Source organism: Gadus morhua, chromosome 1 (genome assembly GCF_902167405.1).
Source record: "Gadus morhua chromosome 1, gadMor3.0, whole genome shotgun sequence".
NCBI classification, from domain to species: Eukaryota; Metazoa; Chordata; class Actinopteri; order Gadiformes; family Gadidae; genus Gadus; species Gadus morhua.
Genome location: NC_044048.1, coordinates 29141637 through 29164065, shown reverse-complemented (window position 1 = coordinate 29164065; position 22429 = coordinate 29141637). Strand labels below are relative to the sequence as shown.

At 42.2% G+C, this 22429-nt stretch overlaps 1 long non-coding RNA gene across 1 annotated transcript; it reads left to right on the top strand.

Moving 5' to 3' along the window:
• The first annotated feature begins 8688 nt into the window (after positions 1 to 8688).
• Positions 8689 to 20795, top strand: LOC115553573 (uncharacterized). The gene is made up of 4 exons (XR_003978468.1): positions 8689 to 8873; positions 9393 to 9470; positions 9609 to 9691; positions 20379 to 20795. It is a non-coding gene; the product is annotated as an uncharacterized LOC115553573 (long non-coding RNA).
• Positions 20796 to 22429: the final 1634 nt, after the last annotated feature.

Genomic DNA, 22429 nt, shown 5'->3' with positions numbered 1-22429 from the left:
AGATACCATATTTTAACTGTTCAAGAATCTACAACATATTCAAAATGTTCTTTTCAATAGGAAAGAAGATCTCTGAAGATTGCAAAAAGAACAGAGCAACAATTTGCACAATTTGCACCAATGGTACCTTCCAAGAAGGACTTAATCAACAGAGGCACTGTGTATCTAACTGTACAAAGTGTGATGAAGGTACATTGCTCCCCATGCAACCCCCAAATGTACTGTTGATGAGAACGTTGTGTTGTTCATGTTTATATCAGAAGTTGTGTTGTTCATGTTTACATCAGAAGTTGTATTGTTCATGGTTATATCAGAGAAGTTGTGTTGTTCATGTTTATATAAGAAGTTTTGTTGTTCATGTTTATATCAGAGGAGTTGTGTTGTTGTGTACTCTCAGGTTCTCTCAGGTTCCTCTGTAACTGTTGTGATTGACAGGTCTCGGTCTGAAGGTGAAGAAGTCGTGTTCATCAACATCAGATGCTGTGTGTAAGCCCCTGGATGGATTCTTCTGTAGTGACTCTAACAGAGGTGGATGTAGGACCGCTCAGAGACACCGTCTGAGCTGCAGTCCTGGTCATTACATCGGTCAAAGAGGTTGGTGTTCTATATACTGTACAGACACATTAATTATAGATAAATTGTTAAATAAATCAACGTCTGCTGAACCTATTCAGTCCCATAAGGGGCCATCCAGCTTCTTACCATTTAATGTATTAGTGTCCAAGTTACTCCACGATCATCTACAACAGTCTGGCAATGATACCCACAAACACTTTTTGAATTACAATTCTCTGTTTCCTTGTTACTACGATGTTGATCTTGTAATATTTTAACTGTTATCCGAATGTTCCCGTTACATCTCAGAATGGTTGTGTTTTAATAAAACATGAATATTCCTACAGGAACAGCAGATAAAGACACAGAGTGCCTTCACTGTACTGATGGAACATTCTCAGATGGCACATCAACGTCTTGCAAGAACCACACAAAGCAAGTGGAGTTAATTAAACAATCTATACATACTGTACAATAATGGTATGTTAAGAATTAAGCCTGGGCAATATATAGTGTACTGGTGTGGCTTTTATTTGCCTGTTTTTAAGATGCATACCATAGTCATAATGTTATGTTTGTTTTTTTATAATCAGAATTAGATATTGTTTAAAGGTCATTAATTCTTGACAATATATATAACTTCCATTCAGTCATTTTCTCCAAATCTGCGTCCAGTGAATTCAGACACAGGGAGATACAGGTCATTAGGAGCAGGTAGGGGTCAGGCATCTAGCTCAAGAACCTCCCTGAAGGCCTACAGGAAGGTTGTGGACATTGGGGATCGAACCCAGTACCTTTTAAACCTGGAGTCCAACACCCAGTCTACTATTCTTAGAACTCAACGTGGTTTTGTCCTTCTGGTTTCAGATGTGATTCTGTGGGAGGGGTGCAGATACAACCAGGAACTGATTCCACTGATTCTACATGTATTCATTACGTTGCGATTGTGTTCATAATGATAGGATGCATATTGCTTATATCAATCATCGTCCTGGGAGGTGAGCATTACATTCAACTCTTAAAATGTATTATGGTTACATTCAACAATAATGTATTATGGTAACATCAAACTAGCATATACTATGTTACACTAAACTATCATGTATCATGGTGATGCTGAATGATGTTGACCTCTCTCCTGACATGATACTGTATTGTTTATCTCTATATAGCATGGGTTTACAGAAGACGTAAGATGGTGAGTGTTATTCCTGGTTTTATACATAATACAATAATATGTTTGACCCTAGCTGGCAGTGGTGGCGTTTTTAGATGATGACCTTTTGAAGAACACAATGTTGATATTTTATTCACTTTTTTTTTATAGGGAAAGGAAAAGCAGGGGTGGTGGTGGCATGGTAAGTTCTTATTCCACTTGTTTCATTAGCAATGAGTAACAGATCATTTATTAATACCCAGTGATTTTCAAGGGTTACAGACTCACACCAAGTCAGATGATATCTCTGTGATTCAAAACATTTCATCTAATTGTACCAGAGAGTCAGAGCCTACCTAGCAGAGGGACCAGAGTGGCAGACCTACTGAACAAAATCCTCTAGACATTAGATTATAGAATGGAGCTATCATATCATCATCCACATCATATCACTGTGTGGGGAATTGGCCTGTTGGCCCCCCCTCCGGCTGCAGGCGCCCCTGATTACTGAGAAGGTGGCGTGCACAGAAGCTGTGTGAGAAGGGGAGAGGGAGGGGGGTGCGGGGGACAGTTCACCTCTGACCCGGGGATTCCACCGGACGCGTTACGGCAGCGTTACAGCTGCGACTTTGCCCTGCTTGCATTTCCACCGGGCGCGTTACGGCGCAATGCTGCCTTGCGAGCGAGCCGTATTCACGCGAGATCACGAGATCACGCGATAATCCTAAACCTAATGTACTCACCTTCCACTCCCAAAACTACTGCAATTAAATGCCAGGCTTTGTCCTTTCTGACATTGTCCTTATAAAAAGGATGATTTGAGACCCTTTTATTGACTGCTGACCTGGTGCCACCGGTCATGACGTAATAATGTTGATGTAAAGTTACATGAGCTGAGTATTGTGTTTTATTTTGAAAATTGACCGGATGCTCTATGGCTTTTACTTTTTCACTTCCTGCCCTGCTCGATCTGCTCTGTTGAAATTGACGCGGTTCAGCAACGGCTTGTGGCAAAAATCATCAGCGGTGACCGCGGCCAAGACGTGCCGCTGCCGTAACGCGTCCGGTGGAATCAGGCATTGAGTCTCCCAAATGGAACGGACAAGGGGGGGGGGGGGCATCCGCTGTTAGCGTGGGTTGAAATCTTCCTGATAGAGAGCAATACTCTAATGGAATAGTGGGCTAAAGTCACACACCCCGAATTTCTTGCCATTGAGAAACATAAGTTTCTCTTTCACTCATATTGTTATGATAAAACGTGGCTGTTCGTGCCTTTTGGGGGGCGGGGGGTCTCGCCCGGGTTTTAATTAAATGAAGAACCGCCACTGGTCATGACAACAAAGAGCAGGGATGAAGGGTAGAAAGACTTCTGTCCTTGTTTGACCACGATAATGGCAGCCATCTCCCTACACGTATTCAGTCTGTCAAGGTGTTCTTCTGTGTAGAGGCTAATTCAGAGTGGAAACCAGGAACGGGGTCAACTGATTCTACATGATTAGAATATATGGAGCAGTTCATAATGATAGGATACATATTTTCGTAATATCAGTCCTGGGAGGTAAGGATTACGTTAAACTAGCATGTATCACGGTTACATTACATAAGGCTAACTTTATCTACTCTATAACCGTCCAGGTGGAGATGCTGGAGAAAGGACATACACATCTCTCCTCTCTACGGAGCTTGTACGTTCAGCCCATTATTTGTGGTCTCTGTGTCATTAATAATAAACTGCTATTTAGTCTTTATTATTATTGTTAAAATTGTGTGTTACACCTTGTTAATAATTAATTGTAGCCCTACAATTTGTAGGCCTTAGTCAAATGATATAAAGTGTGTTTGTACAGTGCTACCTTATATGCAGTAGAATGACAAATAACTTAATGCAGTGGTGTAACAGTATGGATGAACTGTATGTTTGAACACAGGCTGCAGGTCTAGAGACATCCATCCCTCCAGCTCCCTCCAGTGAAACACAGCCTGCAGGTCTAGAGACATCCATCCCTCCAGCTCCCTCCACTGAAACACAGCCTGCAGGTCTGGAGACATCCATCCCTCCAGCTCCCTCCAGTGAAACACAGCCTGCAGGTCTAGAGACATCCATCCCTCCAGCTCCCTCCACTGAAACACAGCCTGCAGGTCTGGAGACATCCATCCCTCCAGCTCCCTCCAGTGAAACACAGCCTGCAGGTCTAGAGACATCCATCCCTCCAGCTCCCTCCATTGAAACACAGCCTGCTGAAGGTGAGTTGTGTTAATTGTGTTAAAGCTGCAGTAATGAAACTCATGTCAATATAGCCTAATCCAGACACATTGTTGCTATAATTCTATTAAATATTCATGATCAGTTATAATCATATGGTTACATCATTCTCATAACATGTATCATGGTCCCAGTAAACTAACATATGGTTACATTAAGCTGCTTTCACACCGCCGCACGGCAACTCGCCGCCTCCGTTCATCTCGATGAGGGAAGGGCGGCAGAGGGGGGGCGGTTACAAAAGCGGCCGTAGACCAGGAAGCGGTTGCTGCCCACGTGAACGCGCACAGATTTTGCCCCGCCGCTCAGCTTTCCCCGTGTTGAAACTTTCAGCGGCAGCCGCCCGGCACCAGACACTTTTGAAAACGCCCGGCCCGACACCGCCGCGCTGAACCGTCCGGCAGCGAGGCGGTGTGCAAGCACCTTTAAACTAACATGTAATATGGTAACATTAAACTAACATGTAATATGGTTACATTAAACTAACATGTATCATGGTTACATTAAACTAACATGTAATATGGTTACATTAAACTAACATGTATCATGGTTACATTAGACTAACATGTATCTTGGAGGTTATGCTGAATGATATTGACTGCTGTTCTGACATGTTGCTGCTGCTGCTTGGTCGACTCACTGCGTTTGCCATAAAGGATAGAATACGCGTGCACTCAAAATTTAGAGGCGGCTGGCTTGACCACAGGCGTAGACGGGTCGGATAACGTGGAAAACCTAAAGCCAACCAAACCAGAGTTCACTTGGAAGCGGACATAGAACCCTGTTTTCAATGATCGTTTGTTTTATTGGACCAAACTGGCGTTCAAAAGACACTCCGCCCCGAAGGAAAGGCAGCGTCAGGGGGAACGCTCCCGGGTTTGATTTAACCGGACCAAACAGCTCTGGGGTGGAAGCATCCTTCTACTACTTGTATCCTCGTTTGACAACGATAATGGCAGCCATATCCCACTGTTTGTCTGGTTGCGTGTGTCTGGTTGTGTGTCTGACTCTGGTTGTGTGTCCCTTGTGTGCTTCTTGTTTGTGGGGTAGTTGGGTAACTGGTTTTGTTTATGGTTGTGTGTCCCTGGTTGTGTGGAGTGGTAGCGTCTCTCTGGTATGCGGTTGTGTGTTTGTTTGTGTGTGTGTGTGTGTGTGTGTGTGTGTGTGTGTGTGTGTGTGTGTGTGTGTGTGTGTGTGTGTGTGTGTGTGTGTGTGTGTGTGTGTGTGTGTGTGTGTGTGTGTGTGTGTCCTCATCTCTACCTGAGAGTACCCAGCTGCAGAGCTGCTCCACTGGGCTTCAGTCTTCAGTGAGTGTTGCTGCATGTGGAGGCTGGCTGTATGTCCTGACTCTCTGCTGCCTTCTCTTCCAGAAACTACACCACTAAGGTCCACTGATGGTCCTGAACCAACCAGGGACCAACAAGAATGTACCATAACTATCCCTGATAGAACTATGGATGATCATCATGGTGACCAGAGTCCGGGTCCAGCCCGACCCTCAAGCCCCACACATAATGGATCTGTGTCGGTCTCAGTCCATCAGAAGGACCATCAGCCTGTCCTCATCAAGAGAGACAGTGGAGCCTCCCAGTCCAGCCTCCACAGTCTGGGTCTCCCCTCCACCTCCCGGTCCACCCCCCTCAGTCTGCGTCCCCCCTCCCCCTCCTGGTCCACCCTCCTCAGTCTGGGTCCCTCCTCCCCCTCCAGCCTCCTCAGTCTGGGTCTCCCCTCCACCTCCCAGTCAGCCAGAAGGTTTCGTTTTCGCTCCAAGTCAGAATCAAGCTGCCTTGAAAATCCCAAGTTGTCCACCGACCGTGTTTCACTATTGATGGATAATGACATTGCAGATGAAGAAGTAACGCCAGTTCGCGAATATCACGATCAACCCGAAAGTGAATCTGATGACTCAAACTCACTAAAACCAGTCCCCATCAGGAGAGACCATGGAGTCTCCCAGGTCACCCCCCTTATTCCGTCAGCCATAAGGTGTCGTGTTCGCTCCAAGTCGGAATCAAGTCACTTTAATATCCCAAGACCCAGGCGCCGTGCTTCACTACTGAAGGGGAATGACATTGCAGAAGAAGAAGGCCAGTTCTAGAAAATCTGGATTAACCTGAAAGTGAATCTGATGAATCAAACTCAAAAACGGAGGAGGAAATACACCAGTCTGAAACATCTTCTTTTTTTTTAGCGAATTTCTTGATGATACTTTTGATGTTTTTGCACTATTTTTTAAACTAACGATGACGCGTACATTTTTAACTCATGATTCATTTTGTAGCGAATGAAGCTTTGGTTCCGTGCTAAACGTTAGGTGCTATCATCGACGGATGGCCGAGGGTGTGTCTGACGTATGGGGGACTAGTCTTTGCAGACACATACTGCCAATCAAATCGCTTCCCACTACACAGCCGATGTGTGGATCTTAAATACATTGCACTTTCTAAAAAGCTTTTTTAACTTTCTATTTTACTAATTTCTTTGCATTAGGGGTACATGTCATGTCCAAGGGGATGTATTTATAAATTGTACAAAATGTCTTTATTTTTTATTTTTCATTTCACTTAAAAAGTTCAACCAGTTCTATAAAAAAAAATCAGAAAATGCATATTCCATACTAGAAGTTGCTGTTTTTTTGCTGTCCTAATTGCTGAATGTCAGGTGTTGCCGAAAAAACAATAAACTATGCGTTTTTGAGAATTATTTTAATCATTATTTCTTGGAAATAATCATAATATGATGAATGTGTTTTAAAAACAATTCTAATTATTAATAAACATTAAATCATCCACTTTGTGCGAGTCCGAGAAATTTCCGTCAACCGTGTTACCCACAACCCACTGACAAAACCCCTATAATTCAGCAAGGGTTTGCTCCAAAGTCACATGTCCAACACCACGTGATGTCATTTCCTGCAGTGGTGGTAAATTTGAAAACAGTTGGGTAAGTTTTTCCTTTTCCTCTTCAATATTTCATCAATAATTTGGGTTTTACATTGAGTGGGTTAATGGCTTGTCAACTGTGTTATCAACATTTTCTTATTCACTTGCATTACACATTATTTTTTACTAATATTAACTGAAAGTGTATCAAAACACGAGTTGATCAAGGTCATATGGCGACAGGTTCAAAGTTGCCAGTTAGCACAAGGCCCCAAAATGGCCGAACTGTCAACCCTGTTACCTGTCAGCTGTTACCCATCAAGTGTCACACAGTAGACAGGGAGTAACACGGTTGACAATGTTGCCAGGTTTCATTGTGATAGTTTATGCTTATAGTGTTTTGTTTTTTAATAATGAATACATACTGAATAACTGGTAGATTAACTAACCATTAATAGTGTTAACTAAGTATTAACTAACTGTTTTAGGAAGATGAGTCGCTTAACTGCTGCTGACAAGCAGCGCCAGTACAGGGCCTGGCGTAATGCTGATCCTGAGAAAAGGGCTGCATATTTACAGAAGCACAGGGAGACATGGCAAGAGAACAAGCAGCGAGGAAAGGTGACGGCAGTGAGAGATTTAAGCGAGAGGGAGAAGAGAAGGAAGCAAGCATATTGGAGAAAAGCCCAACGTCAGACCAGAGAGAGAAAGAAAGTGATAGAGAGCCAGTTGACTCCACCCCAGAGTCCTGAAGTTAATCCACAGCCTCGGATGTCAAGGTAGAGATTTTTCTTTATAAAAAATAGGTTTATCAATAGATTATGAAATGATGTTGAAAAAACTAAAGTAACGGCTTGTCATCGTTTTTCTGTTCAATGAATATGAAGTTTAGAGCTCATGATCTATAAACTAATGTTTATCATTTTAGACAGAGAAGTGCTGGAAGGAAGAAAGTCAAGAGAAGGGAGTCAAACTTATACAGAGAAATCCAGGCTCTTAAGGAATCACTCGAACAGAAAAGAATAACTGAAAAATACAGGAAAAGACTAACAAGACTACACCAACATTCAGAGTCACCCAGATCAAAAACCCGCCGCCTCTATTAGGAAGGGTTCCTGTGTCTCGAGAGGTGCACAAAACTTTAGTTTCCCACCATGCCCTAGTGGACAACATCAGCAGAAAGTATGCTTCTACCAAACACAAAAAAAATAGGCAGGTAATCGCAACACAGGAAGGATCTTAAAAAAATACAAGTTAAAAAAAAGAATTCAGGAGAATGGGGGCCCGGCGGCGGTGGGACTGGTGCTGGCTGGCCGTCGTGTGGTAAAGGTGTTCAAAGGAAAGGTCTGTAGCGGCGAAGGGACCAGGGAAGCTAGCTCACAGAGCGCAGGACGTATGGACTCCACTGGAACAAATAGGAGAGGCTTCCCGTGGGTTCAGCCTTTGATCCGGATCACAGAGGGACGCTGTCTTGCTGTTGTGTTTTCGTCCAACATGAAGTGTCTCCCAAATCGTACCATGTAGACATATCAGTTTTCATATATCATATCATATAAGTTATATAGCCTACAACATCATATCATTTTGTTTCTTTTACGAAACAAAAACAAATATTGAAGAAAATACTTTCGATAGTTGTGCATTTAAAGAAATCTGAAATGTGATCTAATAAATGTGTTACATCTTTACTAAAGTTGTTTAAACGTAGGCTAGTTATATAATCATACAAAATAACAAAGATTATTAGAAAATAATGTCTAATTGTTTCTAGTCACACGGAAGCGCACACAAACACAAACATTTAGGCTACTGAAAGTTTCAGTTTCATACTTAAACTGAAACGGAAACTTAACAATTCTGCTGGGTGGTTTACTGAAGCTAGCTCGTGTCCATTATATGGAATTTAACTTGACGTGAAACTGCGCAAACCTCTCGAATTTTTGGATGGAGTTGACCTGAACAACAGATAAAGGATGATGTGAAAATAAATATTGAGAAAGACACTCAATAGAGACAGGTAAGGTGGATTTATCTTCAAAGAACGATTGTTGAGGGGGGGTAGGCAGGACCCAAGTGCACAGACTGGAAATGGTGACAGGGCAGTCGAAATGTTTATTGTTGGCACAGATGATCAGGATCGGACAGGCAGAGTAAACGGGGGCAGGCAAGAGTTGGGGAACGGTAGACTGGGACTAGACTCAGGTAGACTGGGCCTAGACTCTTCCGTCGGCGGGCGGGTAGTCGGGCAGGCGAGGGGTCAGTATCAGGAGGGCAGACAGGCGGGCGAGGAGCAGAAAACAGGGAAGCAGACCGGCAGGGACTCGACAACAGGCGGGTGGTCAGACAGGCAAGGGTTCGGGAACAGGCAGGATCAGCTTTGTAGAAACAGTTCTGGGGTCTCATTTATAACCGTTGCGTAGCCTACGCACAAAACGGGGCTGAAATTGGCGTAGGCTACCGTGCCTTCCTGGATTCTCCAGGGATAACAATCCGACCAATGAGAAAGGCATCATGAATACTTCTGATATCCTCCTAGGCGTTGTTACAGGCGAATGCGGAAGAGTGTGATTCGACAGGTAGCCTACTTGTGTTGGACGCTCTCAATTAAAGTAAGGTAATATAAACGCAATCTAATCTGATATCCTCGTCATTATATTCAAGTCAGTATTTTATAAAATTCAGTTGGTTTATAAAACTATAACTATAAAAAAGAGTGATTTATGGTGCCGTTCTTACTTTCGGTTTCGTGCAGGTCGCTCACGGGAAACTACGTAGACCTTGACACTGTTAGAACGTTTTTGTATCAAACATTGTGGCTCCTGGGAACATCATAAGGTATTTGAAGAGTGATTATTTAGTTATATTCATGTTTTGTTTTTCACGGTGATAAACTGACAATGGTGATGTGAGAGTGTCGCATAACTAATCAATTTGAACCGTTGCATGTGTGAAAGGGGCTCTAGCTAGTGTGTTATTTAGCCTATAGGCCCAATCCCGTTCCTTGGCTCTTCCACCCCTCAACCCTACGCCTACGAAATGTGTCGACAACCCTTCAAGACCCAGTTACAGTACCTCCTTCGTAGTCGTTGACAGGGTTTTGATTTATTCTTTATTTTTTTTATATTTTGATACAATGTCTCTGGAATTTGACTGTATAGTTTGAATGTCTTAGAAATGCAACCTTAGCCACAAGGAAAAGCACGGTATGATTAGATAAGAATATTATTCATGCTCACAATCTGTTAGAAACTGCAGAAGCTTTATTCTGGATCAAACATCATACAAGATCAACATAATACATAAAACCAGAATAAACATAGAACTTGAGGTAGTATACCATCCATGTAAAACATAAATATCATACAAACAAGAACCAGTGATATAATGGAACTAATATTGCGCAATACAGAAAGGCGTCAACCATCACATTTGATCCATAACTCAGTCGGTGTTAACCCATCAGTGGATGGTTCATCTTTCTTCCTTCCCGGGGGTTGGGGGGCTTAGAGCTACCAAAGCAGGAGAGGTGCTTGAGGTGGAGGGAGGGGCTCACATTTATTTAATGATCATTAACATAGAAACACTTACCTTTGCGGTTTAAGATCCTGTCGCATCTTTTCGCCCGCCATCTTGACTTTTCTTGATTTTCCATTTTCTCGCAAGGTATTGCGGGAGCAAGGCCCAACTGCAGCATTGCAAGGGTGCCCATCGAAAATCTTAACTTCAAGGGGATGCTAGCCCTCCCCCTCACCCCTTACCCTGCCTTAAAACGGCTTTCGGGACACGTCTCGCTGCGCATGAACGCGCAACAGCGAGGCGTAGGGGGGAGATTTTGGTTGGAGCAAAGGATTGAGACTGAGCCCAACACTGCAACTCCTCTGATGTCAGACATTATCCTGAGGATAATGTGCACATCCCCGCTGTACTGGGATGTGGGTCTCTAGTGCAACAGGGCTGCCCGCTGTACTGGGATGTGGGTCTCTAGTAGGGCGATATATCGATATTTTTTCAAACGCGATATGAAACGAGACCATATCGTCAATATCGATATAATTTAATTTGCGTTGAAATTACAGCACATTTGTTCCAAATAACACCAGTTTCGAACCGCGCCTGCCACCTGCTATTTCGTAACTCTGCTTATGTCTCTACCGCTCTGCGTCCGGCTCACACACACAGTCTCTGCCTGCCCCCCCCTCCACTGACTCACGTCACTTTTTGAAACATGAGCCGTGTTCGAAATCGTTCACTATTCATTGGGTATTTTAAGTGCACTATATTGTGCATGAAATTAACCACTGAGAATTCGAACACCACTACAAAATGGCGAGCACCCTATATAGTGCACTATATCCGTGATAGGGAACGATTTTGAACACAGCTATTGAGTCCGCCTGCACAAGCAGCTCCGAGGAGCTTGTTTGCAAGCGGAGGCACAAGCGCGCTGATTTGGAATGTCTTGGTCTGTCACAAAGCATCTAAGCTCCTCCCCTTACTCTGCCTGGCCCGCCCAGAGACGTTGGCCCGCCAATGAGACACGACCGTGCGAGCGCCACATGTGTGTGTGAACACACACACTGTAACGCAAGTGTTTCATGTCGGTTTTTTGACGTCTCTTGTATTTTCACACACATGGTTGAGAAGGAATTGGGGGAAAGGAACTTTGGCTTTGACTCGCTGAAGTACATGAACTGCGACATGCCTCCCGTGTGTTCTAGAATATTGACAGAACACGGCTAAAGGCTATGTGCACCTCGCCATTGCGATACATCCACTGTAAACAGCGCATGGTACCGTGGCTGCACGGCAGAATTTCGGGAACGTCTTTGAATACTGTGTTAGTTGCCCAGTAATACCTATATTAAAGAATACATAAAATAGCATGTCATGTCCGCCCCCCACACGCAGTCGTTACGGTTCATCACATCCAACCATGACCCCATGACCATGCTTGCTCATTAGTCTTGGGTTTTGCCTGACACATCTCCTAAAATAGTTGTTGTTCTAAATGTCCACGTCTTGGCCCAGTTTCCCGAAAGCATCGTTAGAATAAGTGGTTTGTGAAGTGCCCCGTACGCAGGGGCGGATCTAGAAAGATATTCATGGGGTGGCAAGAGGGGGCAGGAGATTTTGAGGGGTGGCACCCTGTGGAAGAAGTATATAATAATAATAATAATAATAATAATACATTTAATTTAGAGGCGCCTTTCAAGACACCCAAGGTCACCTTACAGAGCATATAGTCATCATACATTTTTTAAAAAGCAAGACATTGTGGAAAAAATAAATAAATAAATAAATAAACATAAGCAATAAGAAATAAAAATATAAAATATAATATAATATAATATAAAAAAATATACAGTATGCCGATTTAATTAAAGCCATATCAATCAATATTTTCTTGGAAAGCCCCCACATTTAGATATTTTGACTCAATAACATTATACTTAATTTATTGTGGGATGAGTAAAGCCTTGCATTTAAACATAAAAGGTTTCAGACAAAAATGTATAAATTATTACTGAATAATTACAAAATCAACCTGCCTTACAACAAACACCTGCACTATTACACCAGCAGGGGGCATGGGGCTAAAAATATATGCAAAGAGAGCTGCCATATGTACTTTAGTTAACAATAAGCCTTTGGTATTTGTCCATGAGATATTCCTATCAGATGTCAATAATCAGTCCAACTTGAGTGCAAATATCACTTTATTCACTGATTCCAATAATTTACATACAATATAGATTCAACCATTAATATAAATGTGGCATTTTCCCATGTTTGGTCACAAACAGTACCTAAATACATCAGTACAATCAGTGGAACTGGAAAACAACAGAAAGAAAGTGCCACAGTTCAAAAGAACATGACGTTGGCATGCCTACAGGAGCTGAATGCGGCGATTACCATGTTGTTCAGCAAAACGCCTCACAAACTTATTTAGATCAATAGCTTTAGTGCGTTTGGATTCAATGCTGAGTACAGCCAAGCTTGACAATCTCTTCTCTGTCATAGTAGACCGCAAGTAACTCTTTATGATCCTAAGAGTTGAAAAGCTTCGTTCACAAGATGCACTGCTCACTGGTAAAACTACTGCTATTTTACACAACCTGAACAACTCATAAAAAACATCCTGGTATGGGTCCATAAATTGAACAAACTCCATCAGAGTGGTAGGACTTTCCATTTCCTTCTTTTTTCTCTCCAGTACTCTCCTTGTCTGATGCAGTTCGTGTTTAAGATCCTCAATATTTGAATCATAAGCATTTCCCAGTAAAAGAACTGTCTCCTCTCTCAAAAAAGTAGTACTTGACGGATTTAGTGCTTGGACACCTTGCATGATGTTACAATTTTTGTTGGAAAACCTTCTGTCTATTTCTCCAATCATGTTATCCATAACTGGATAGTAGACATTGACACAAAAAGTGTGTTTGCTATCTGGAACTACATGCTGTCCCAAGGTGGAAGGGATGAAACTATCTTGAAGTGCCTTTGATGTCTGTCTGTACCTCTTTCGGTTTCGCTGAGTTGTATCAATGCTACTCTTTTGGCATACATCAAGTGCTTCACTCCACAGTTCATCAAAAGAGGCTTCACAACGATAATGTAACAATGTCTCCTTAAGTGCTTCAATTAGTTCAACAGCCTTAGCATAGTCCACTGTTTTAGACTGGAGCATGTCTGACAAATATTTAGCGTCACTCAAGACCTTTCGGAACAGTACAAGGCATCCAACAAAATTCAGATCAATCTGGACCAATATCCCTCTTGCTTCAACAGCTCTTTGGGGATGCTTCTCAGATGCAATATTTTCAAGCACCTGTACTATTGCAGGCAATCTATCCATGACATTGCGACATGCTACGTGCCGGCAGGCCCAACGAGTATCGCATAGCCTTTGGAGTTCCCTTGGTGGGCCATCAAACATCTCTCGCTGCACTTGTAGCCATTGGTTATGGACATAAGAGCCAGACATGAATACATACATACGTTCCAGCAATGAGAAGAAGTGTCCTGCATCAGTAACACTTTTAACAGAGTCCACTATGACCAAGTTTAAGCAGTGTGCACTGCAATGAACATAGAAAGCATGTTTGGCTACTTCTTTTATTTTTGCTTGGACACCTGCATGTACCCCACTCATAACTGCAGCACCATCATAGCCCTGGCCTACAAGGTTGTCCTTATATTCCAGCCCATGCTTCTGTAGAAAGCTAATGATCTTGCCTGTTAATGCAGCAGCATCCAGGCTCTCTGCCACGTCAAACTCTAAAAAGCTCTCATGTACCGCACCGTTGTAGTAGTACCTAAGGACAAATGACATTTGCTCCTTTTTCTGAAGATCTTTCGTTTCATCAACAAGAACTGAGAACTGTGCGCTCTTTTTCACCTCTTGAATGATTTCTTCTTTAACCATTGCAGCCAAACATTCCAGTATTTCATTTTGGATTGTTTTACTAGTGTACGTTGCATTTTTAGCTTGCTGTTGAAGTCTCTTTTTTATCGCAGGGTCATGGTTGCCCAGCAAATCTAACATGGCCAGAAAAACACCTTTTTTTTCTGAGTCAGGAGACTCAGTGTGTCCCCTCTGGGCTGTGTTTTCTGTGGCAGTAAGTACTAAAATCTCCGCTAGGGCTTTAATGTAGTTTTGGTTTTCAATTACCTGTTTTTTATTTTGTTCATCCATTATGCCCAACATTGAGGTATTTTTGTCTGCCATTTTTTTGTTCTCTGCCCATGCAAACATTGCATTTGCATGGCTTTCTGATCTCGCATGAGAACAGAAACCACTGTCCTTCATTGTGGCCTTTTTCCAGTTCCGATACCCATCAATTAATGTGAAAACAGTCTTGGGGGCATCAGGTAGAGAGAAATGTCGACATGCAAAACAATAAGCAGCATCTTTGGACTGTGAATACTCCAGCCATGAATGAATTTTGTACCAGTCTGTACGGAAGCTTCTTCTGGCTCCTCCCTGGAGGGTCTTGGGGAAACTCTCCCGTTTCGGCTGAGCTGGCCCCTCACACCTGGACTTGGATATGTCTATAAGATGGGGGGGAAATTCAAATTGAAATAGAGCTTAAATAATTATAAAATATATCACCTAATTATAACACAATTTGAAGCTGTCATTGATTAGATATGTGGTTAACCCTCGGGCTGTGTTAATGCATACAGCAAGATTTTGGCACAGTAGTGTATTTTTTTGTTAGTTTAGGAATTTTAACCTCAGCTTCTATAATAGGTCTAAAATACATTGTGCAAAAAAAATATTACACTCTCTCTCTCAATCTCTTCACAGTGATAAATGTCCAAATGTGTCCAACTAATGCAAACATATTTACTAGAATGAAAAATGGATATATTAGACTGAGGCTAAACCATGTCTCTTATATCATGCACAACATGTCCAATTGTGTGAAATGTGCTTTCTAGTTAGATGTAACACAATACCATGTGGACCAGCTCGACTGGAGATATCTTGCAGTGGCTCCCCTTCACTGTCTGAGCTCAGCACTTCATCTTGTTTGTCGCTCTCTCCCTCTCGCACCTCCTCTCTGTGATGCTCTCCCTCTTCCATCTCTTCATCTCTGTGTTCTTCTCCTTCCACCTCTTCATGTCCCTGGTCATCTCTGCCTTCTACCTCGTCACTGACACTTTCCTGTTGCTCTTTTCCTCCTCCTTCCACCTCGTCATGTCCCTGGTCATCTCTGCCGTCTACCCTGTCACTTTCCTGTTGCTGAGCCTCTCTTTCTGTCTGTTCTGATGATTCATCATTCTTTACTGGTGTCTTTTTAGTTTTTGGTGAGAAAAAACTGCTGATGTCACCCTTCCTCTTCATTTCTATAAGATTCAAAGTGAATTTACTTTGTTTTTCGTTTTAATATTAACAGTAATCATTATTAATAATGTTGTTCAGCTTAAAACTGAATGATGTGTGTCAAATGTGTTTTTTTTCCCCACTTACCGTCGGTTTCAACAGCTGCAGAGTGAGCCTCATAAATGCTTCCAAAGTTGGAGCAGATTTCTGAAATAAGGTTAAAATATATTGGGTCAATACAAGCTTGGATGAATTGTTTTTTCAACCAAGTCGACCTAACTCACAGTAAGGACAGATTTACCATTAACTTTGTTCAACCAGAGTTATATCATTTCAAAATCAGCCTACACTTTATAAACAAATGGACTTCCTTCTCTCTATTTTTTCTGCTCCAATGGTGTGAGTTAAAGGGGACCTATTATGCTTTTTCGACTTGTATGACCTATAAACGTTGTTATAATGATTGATAGTCATGTTTAGCCATACTAAAGTGTCTAATAATGACGTACATGCATTTCAACGTATTCCCTGCAGCTGACAGTCTGGGGTGGCTGTGCAGAGCGTTAAACACTTGGGGAAAACGTTTGCGATTCACTTGTTCACATTTCCGGGAAAACATCTACGTACAGGCACTCCTGCCGCGGCCCCGTATGCCTGGTCAAATCTGCCCGCGCGCGGCTTCAAGGAAGGTAACCAATCACAACGGAATTGGGTTGGCAGGAGGGGGGCGAGGGGGCGGAGAAGGACGAAACCGAGCGTTGACAGAGAAGGCTGAAAGCGCCCAGAGGAGAGGAAGAGTTTCCGAGTTTCCCGAAAATCTACATCGTTTTTTGTGGATGGTTAAACATGACTATCAATCATTATAACAACGCTTATAGGTCATAAAAGTCGAAAAGCATAATAGGTCCCCTGACTCCCGTTTAACCAAAGTTAGCTTTAATATCAGGCTGGGTTGAATGAGAGGGAGAGCATAGGTTGAGAGTACGTAGAGACCGGGTAGCTTTGGTTGCTAGGTAACATACATCTGAAAAACAATGTTGGATTGAGCAGTTAGGTTACTAGGCTATATATAAGGCATTCCAATCTTAATTTAAGTCTTAAACTATGATGTTTCTGTAATACACAGCCCTACTCTTTTCTAATTATTATAATTTCTTCATAGATTGACAGTTGATCAGTATTACCTCAAGAATGTAGTCTCTCTGCCGCGCCGCTTGCTTCGTTCGTTATCTCGCGGCGCGCCTTCCTTGTTTTCAAAATCATTGCCGGCGGGACACTCGGGGAGGGGGGGGGGGGGGGGGGGGGGCAGGCGGGATGGGGCAATATTTCCTGGTTGCATTCACTTGCAGTCGGACTTTTGAAACCTCGCTTTTGTAAATGTATTGTAAAAGCAAAAAATATATATATTTGCGCTGCCAACTGGGGTGGCAGCTGGGGTGGCAAGGCTTTTTTTAGGGTGGCAGTTGCCACCCCATGCCACCACAGTAGATCCGCCCCTGCCCGTACGTGCATCGTACAGTTTCCACACCGTTTCCCGAAAGCATCGTCGGTAACGAACGTTGTGAAAATCTGAGGGCTCCAGGGGTACTCGTAGGGCGCTAAGAGCATCGTCACTATAGCCTCAGTAGAGACGCCAGCTGGACATTCCGTGGTGTTTTATTAAAACACATCCAATACCACTGAATGTCCAGCTGGCGCAATTTAGCAATACCCCAAAAACAGTGGTTACCGCCGATATATTACTCATAGACTACTGTTAGATTTAAACAGCAAAGACAGAGGCATGTTAGAAGTCAACAACAACATAATTTATTGCAGCAATTTAAAATTCCAAAAATATATGCGCAGCTGAAATGTACCGATCAAACGCCACGTCGCAAGTCACATAATAAAAATCGAATTATTCCTTTGCACTTGTGTGAGAGGTTGCTTTCGAGCTGCACTTGCTGTCTCCCTCTGGTTTTACTTCAACCACGGTTAAAATGTCCTCATATTGATCAATGACATAAGACATACTGTCCATGAATCATGCCGAAACCAGCGGGTGTCGGAGAATTTCTGCAGGCGTTTTATGTTGCGATCATTTGCATTAAGCACTGTAGGCGCTTCGGTGAGGCTGTGGTGAAGTTCACTATTTATTGGAACGTGTTTAGACAGTTACGAACATCCCTGACCATATTTAATCGTGTTGGTAGCCTACACTCAGACGTGAACTCATTATTGCATCATTATGTCTTTATTCATAAAAACGAACAAACATTCAGGAGTATTCAAATTATTTTAAAGAGGTCTAGACTCCATGCGCAGCCCCGCCTTCTCCTGTGAACCAAGAAAGCCCGTGCCGTGACGAACGGGGGATTTAACCCCTCGGTTTTACACAGGAAGCTTGAGATAAGACGGTGAAATTTCTGGACGTGCCAAGCCGCGACCGAACCGGCTTGGCAGTGTAGAAGGCCTATACAACATCCTTCCCAACAAAATGGGCAAGAGCTAGACCAAGCTCTCCTAATCAGGTCAGCAATAGCTGTGTGTCAATGCCCAGCCTCTGTGTTTGAACAATAATGAATGAATGGAACGTTGCATTTTTTATGTTTACACCAAAGATTCTACACTAGAAAGTGCGCGCCAATCAATGAAACCTTATGAGGAAACAAATAAAGTCTGCTCTCTTTGTTGTGCAAAGCATGTTTCAGAATTCAGCACATTAAGATAAATGTAGTTGTCACACAAGCTATTTTTTTATTTTTGCAATATGGAATTTCAGCAGGGGAAAATGCTGTGAATTAGGACTGGTATAGCACATGTTGGACTAGTCCTAATCAATTGTGTTTTAATATCTTTAGCATTCATATTATTGCAGTCTATTCTTTTCGTAGGCTGCTCTGGTGTTGGCCTTGATGGGGAGATATTTGAACCCTTTTGAACCCAATTTCCTGCAACATTCCTGCATCTCCCCCTCCTACAGAGTCCATTTCAGCACCGTGTCAGTGGACAGTTACAATCCTACGAATGTCGTCAAAGCAGTGCACGCGCGTTCATGTGGAGTTTTGGGAAACGGTCCAAAGAAATTTACGAAGGTTCGCAAGATCCTTCGAGAGAATGATCCTACTAGCGTGGATCCATCGATATCGGGAAACGAGGCCCTTATCTGATACGATTTATTTTCAATTTCCGTTTACTGTATACATTTAGCTCAGGTTTCCGGTTTTGCTTGACCCTCTCTACTGTTTTTCCAGTACACTTTTTCCATTATATTTGTGTAGATATAATTTGACTGTAAAACTGAACTATATAAAATCTGACTCTAATATCTTAGAAATGTTGCGTTGACGCAACAGATTTTGTGTGTTAACACGTCCAGTTTGGTCATGTTAACACGTCATATTTTGATAGGTTAATGAATCTAACAAAACGTCGGGTCTCATTTTGTTTTGTTTACATGCAGTGTAAATCTATCTAGGTCTATCACAGCCAACTGGGTGATCCATTCTTGTGTTTAGGGGTGTTATTAAACATTACAGAATACAACTAGCGAAGTATCTTTCCTTGCAAAAGCTGCATGGATTGTTGCCTCATCGTCTGATGATGCTAGTCTAATACATTCCCCAAATGTGTGGTTTCATAAGACAGAAAGTTGTGCAGCGCCATCAACAAGTTTCTTTAAACTTTTAAACTTTAAACTTTAAGTTTTCACTTAGAAATATTACACGTTAAAGATCCCATGGCATGCTACTTTACGGATGCTTTTATATAGGTGCTAGTGGGCCCCTTAATATAGCATTTGAAGACGTTCAAGAAATGCACCCTTGGTTCAGAATTACAGCCACTACGAGCCAGTCCCACAATGAGCTCTCCACAACACAAACGGGCCGTTTTTTAGAGGCGGGTCAAGGTGGAGGGTGTTGGCCTTAGCAGCTTGGGGCCACGGTACCATGTGCGTTAGTGTTTACGGTGGATGTATCGCAATGGCTAGGATTCATAATTTCATCCGAGGCGCTTTGCGCGAGCTTGCTTATTGTGTTGCGTGTTATGCGCCATAACACCAACAGCAGAACGATCCAAATAACAAAGGAGTGTACGAAACTTGTGTTACAGTGTGTGTATTCACACAAAAAACACACACATGTGGCGCTCGCATGGTCGTAGCTCATCGTCTCATTGGCAGACCAAATTCTCTGGGCGGTCAAAGCAGAGCAAGGGGACGTAACCTGGCCCCTTATGACGACACATGGGGCCAAATTCCAAATCGGCGCGTCTGAGCTTTCATTTTTCTAAGGCATGCAGGATACCTAGTGCTCGTTTTACACCTAACGCCATTTCTAGCCATTGGGGGACCATAGGTAGGCTATGGGGAACTCATAATAATGTTAGAAAACCTCATAAAGTGACATTTTCATGCCATTGGACCTTGACACGCATCAGTCATGTTAACGCAACATTTCTAAAACCTTATTTGCGCTGATGGCCTACGATATAACTTAGGCTAACTTGGTGCGTTCACACCAAGTGCTATATCAGCACTCGTGGCCAATGAAATTAATTGGTCAGACCTTACGTGTCTTTATGCTTGGTTGACCATCGTCCAGGAAATGGACATGACTACATCCATATAACTGTTCATATATTTTAAAACTACATATGAATGAGTTATCACATTTATTAATGCAGTATCTTTTATTTTTCTCTCCCTAGATATTTCTGAAGTTCAAGAAGAAACCTGCAACTGCGTGGCAGTGATATGGCAGCCAACAATGCGTGTGGCCCATATATTTAGAATCTACACATGATAAAACAATACAACTTATTTCGCTGTGATAAAAAAAAAAAAACTACTAGGTTGAACTGGACAACCATGTTCTTCCGTTTGATGTTGTTCTGTTCAGTTTATATTAATTACGTTGGCCTTACCCTGCCTTACCCTGCTTACGCTGAGTGTGGGGAACAAAGTTACATTGTAGGAGACCTTTGTTGCCCTAAATGCCCTCCTGGTAAGAGTGAAATATACAAACCGTTAAAATTGCCTACAAATCTACACATTTTACTGTCTAATAATCTACAACAGATACCATATTTTAACTGTTCAAGAATCTACAACATATTCAAAATGTTCTTTTCAATAGGAAAGAAGATCTCTGAGGATTGCAAAAAGAACAGAGCAACAATTTGCACAATTTGCACCAATGGTACCTTCCAAGAAGGACTCAATCAACAGAGGCACTGTGTATCTAACTGTACAAAGTGTGATGAAGGTACATTGCTCCCCATGCAACCCCCAAATGTACTGTTGATGAGAACGTTGTGTTGTTCATGTTTATATCAGAAGTTGTGTTGTTCATGGTTATATCAGAAGTTGTGTTGTTCATGGTTATATCAGAGAAGTTGTATTGTTCATGTTTATATCAGAGAAGTTGTATTGTTCATGTTTATATCAGAGAAGTTGTATTGTTCATGGTTATATCAGAGAAGTTGTGTTGTTCATGTTTATATCAGAGAAGTTGTGTTGTTCATGTTGATATCAGAAGTTGTGTTGTTCATGTTGATATCAGAAGTTGTGTTGTTCATGTTTATATCAGAAGTTGTGTTCATGTTTATATCAGAAGTTGTGTTGTTCATGTTTATATCAGAAGTTGTGTTGTTCATGTTTATATCAGAAGTTGTGTACTCTCAGGTGGTCTCAGGTTCCTCTGTAACTGTTGTGATTGACAGGTCTCGGTCTGAAGGTGAAGAAGTCGTGTTCATCAACATCAGATGCTGTGTGTGAGGTCCTGGATGGATTCTTCTGTAGTGACTCTAACAGAAGTGGATGTAGGGCCGCTCAGAGTCACCGTCTAAGCTGCAGTCCTGGTCATTACATCGGTCAAAGAGGTTGGTGTTGTATATACTGTACGGACACATTAATTATAAATAAATTGTTAAATAAATTGACGTCTACTGAACCTATTCAGTCCCATAAGGGCCATCCAGGTTCTTACCATTTAATGTATTAGTGTCCAAGTTACTCCACGATCATCTACAACAGTCTGGCAATGATACCCACAAACACCTTTTGAATTACAATTCTCTGTTTCCTTGTTCCTACGTTGTTGATCTTATAATATTTTAGCTGTTGAACAATAAAAATTGAAATGATTATCACAAATGTTCCCACCACATCTCAGAATGGTTGTGCTTAAATAAAACATGAATATTCCTACAGGAACAGCAGATAAAGACACAGAGTGCCTTCACTGTACTGATGGAACATTCTCAGATGGCACGCGATCGTCTTGCAAGAACCACACAAAGTAAGTGGAGTTAATTAAACAATCTATACACACAGTACAATAATGGTATGTTAAGAATTAGGCCTGGGCAATATATCATGTACTGGTGTGGATTTATTTGCCTGTTATTAAAATGCATACCATAGTCATAATGTTATGTTTGTTTCTTTATAATCAGAATTAGATATTTTAAAGGTCATTAATTCTTGACAATATACATAACTTCCATTCAGTCATTCTCTCCAAAGCGGTGTACAGTGAATTCAGACACAGGTACAGGTCATTAGGAGCAGGTAGGGGTCAGGCATCTAGCTCAAGAACCTTCCTGAAGGCCTCCAGGAAGGTTGTGGACATTGGGGATCGAACCCAGTACCTTTTAAACCTGGAGTCCAACACCCAGTCTACTACTCTTAGAACTAAACGTGGTTTTGTCCTTCTGGTTTCAGATGTGATTCTGGGGTGCAGATACAACCAGGAACT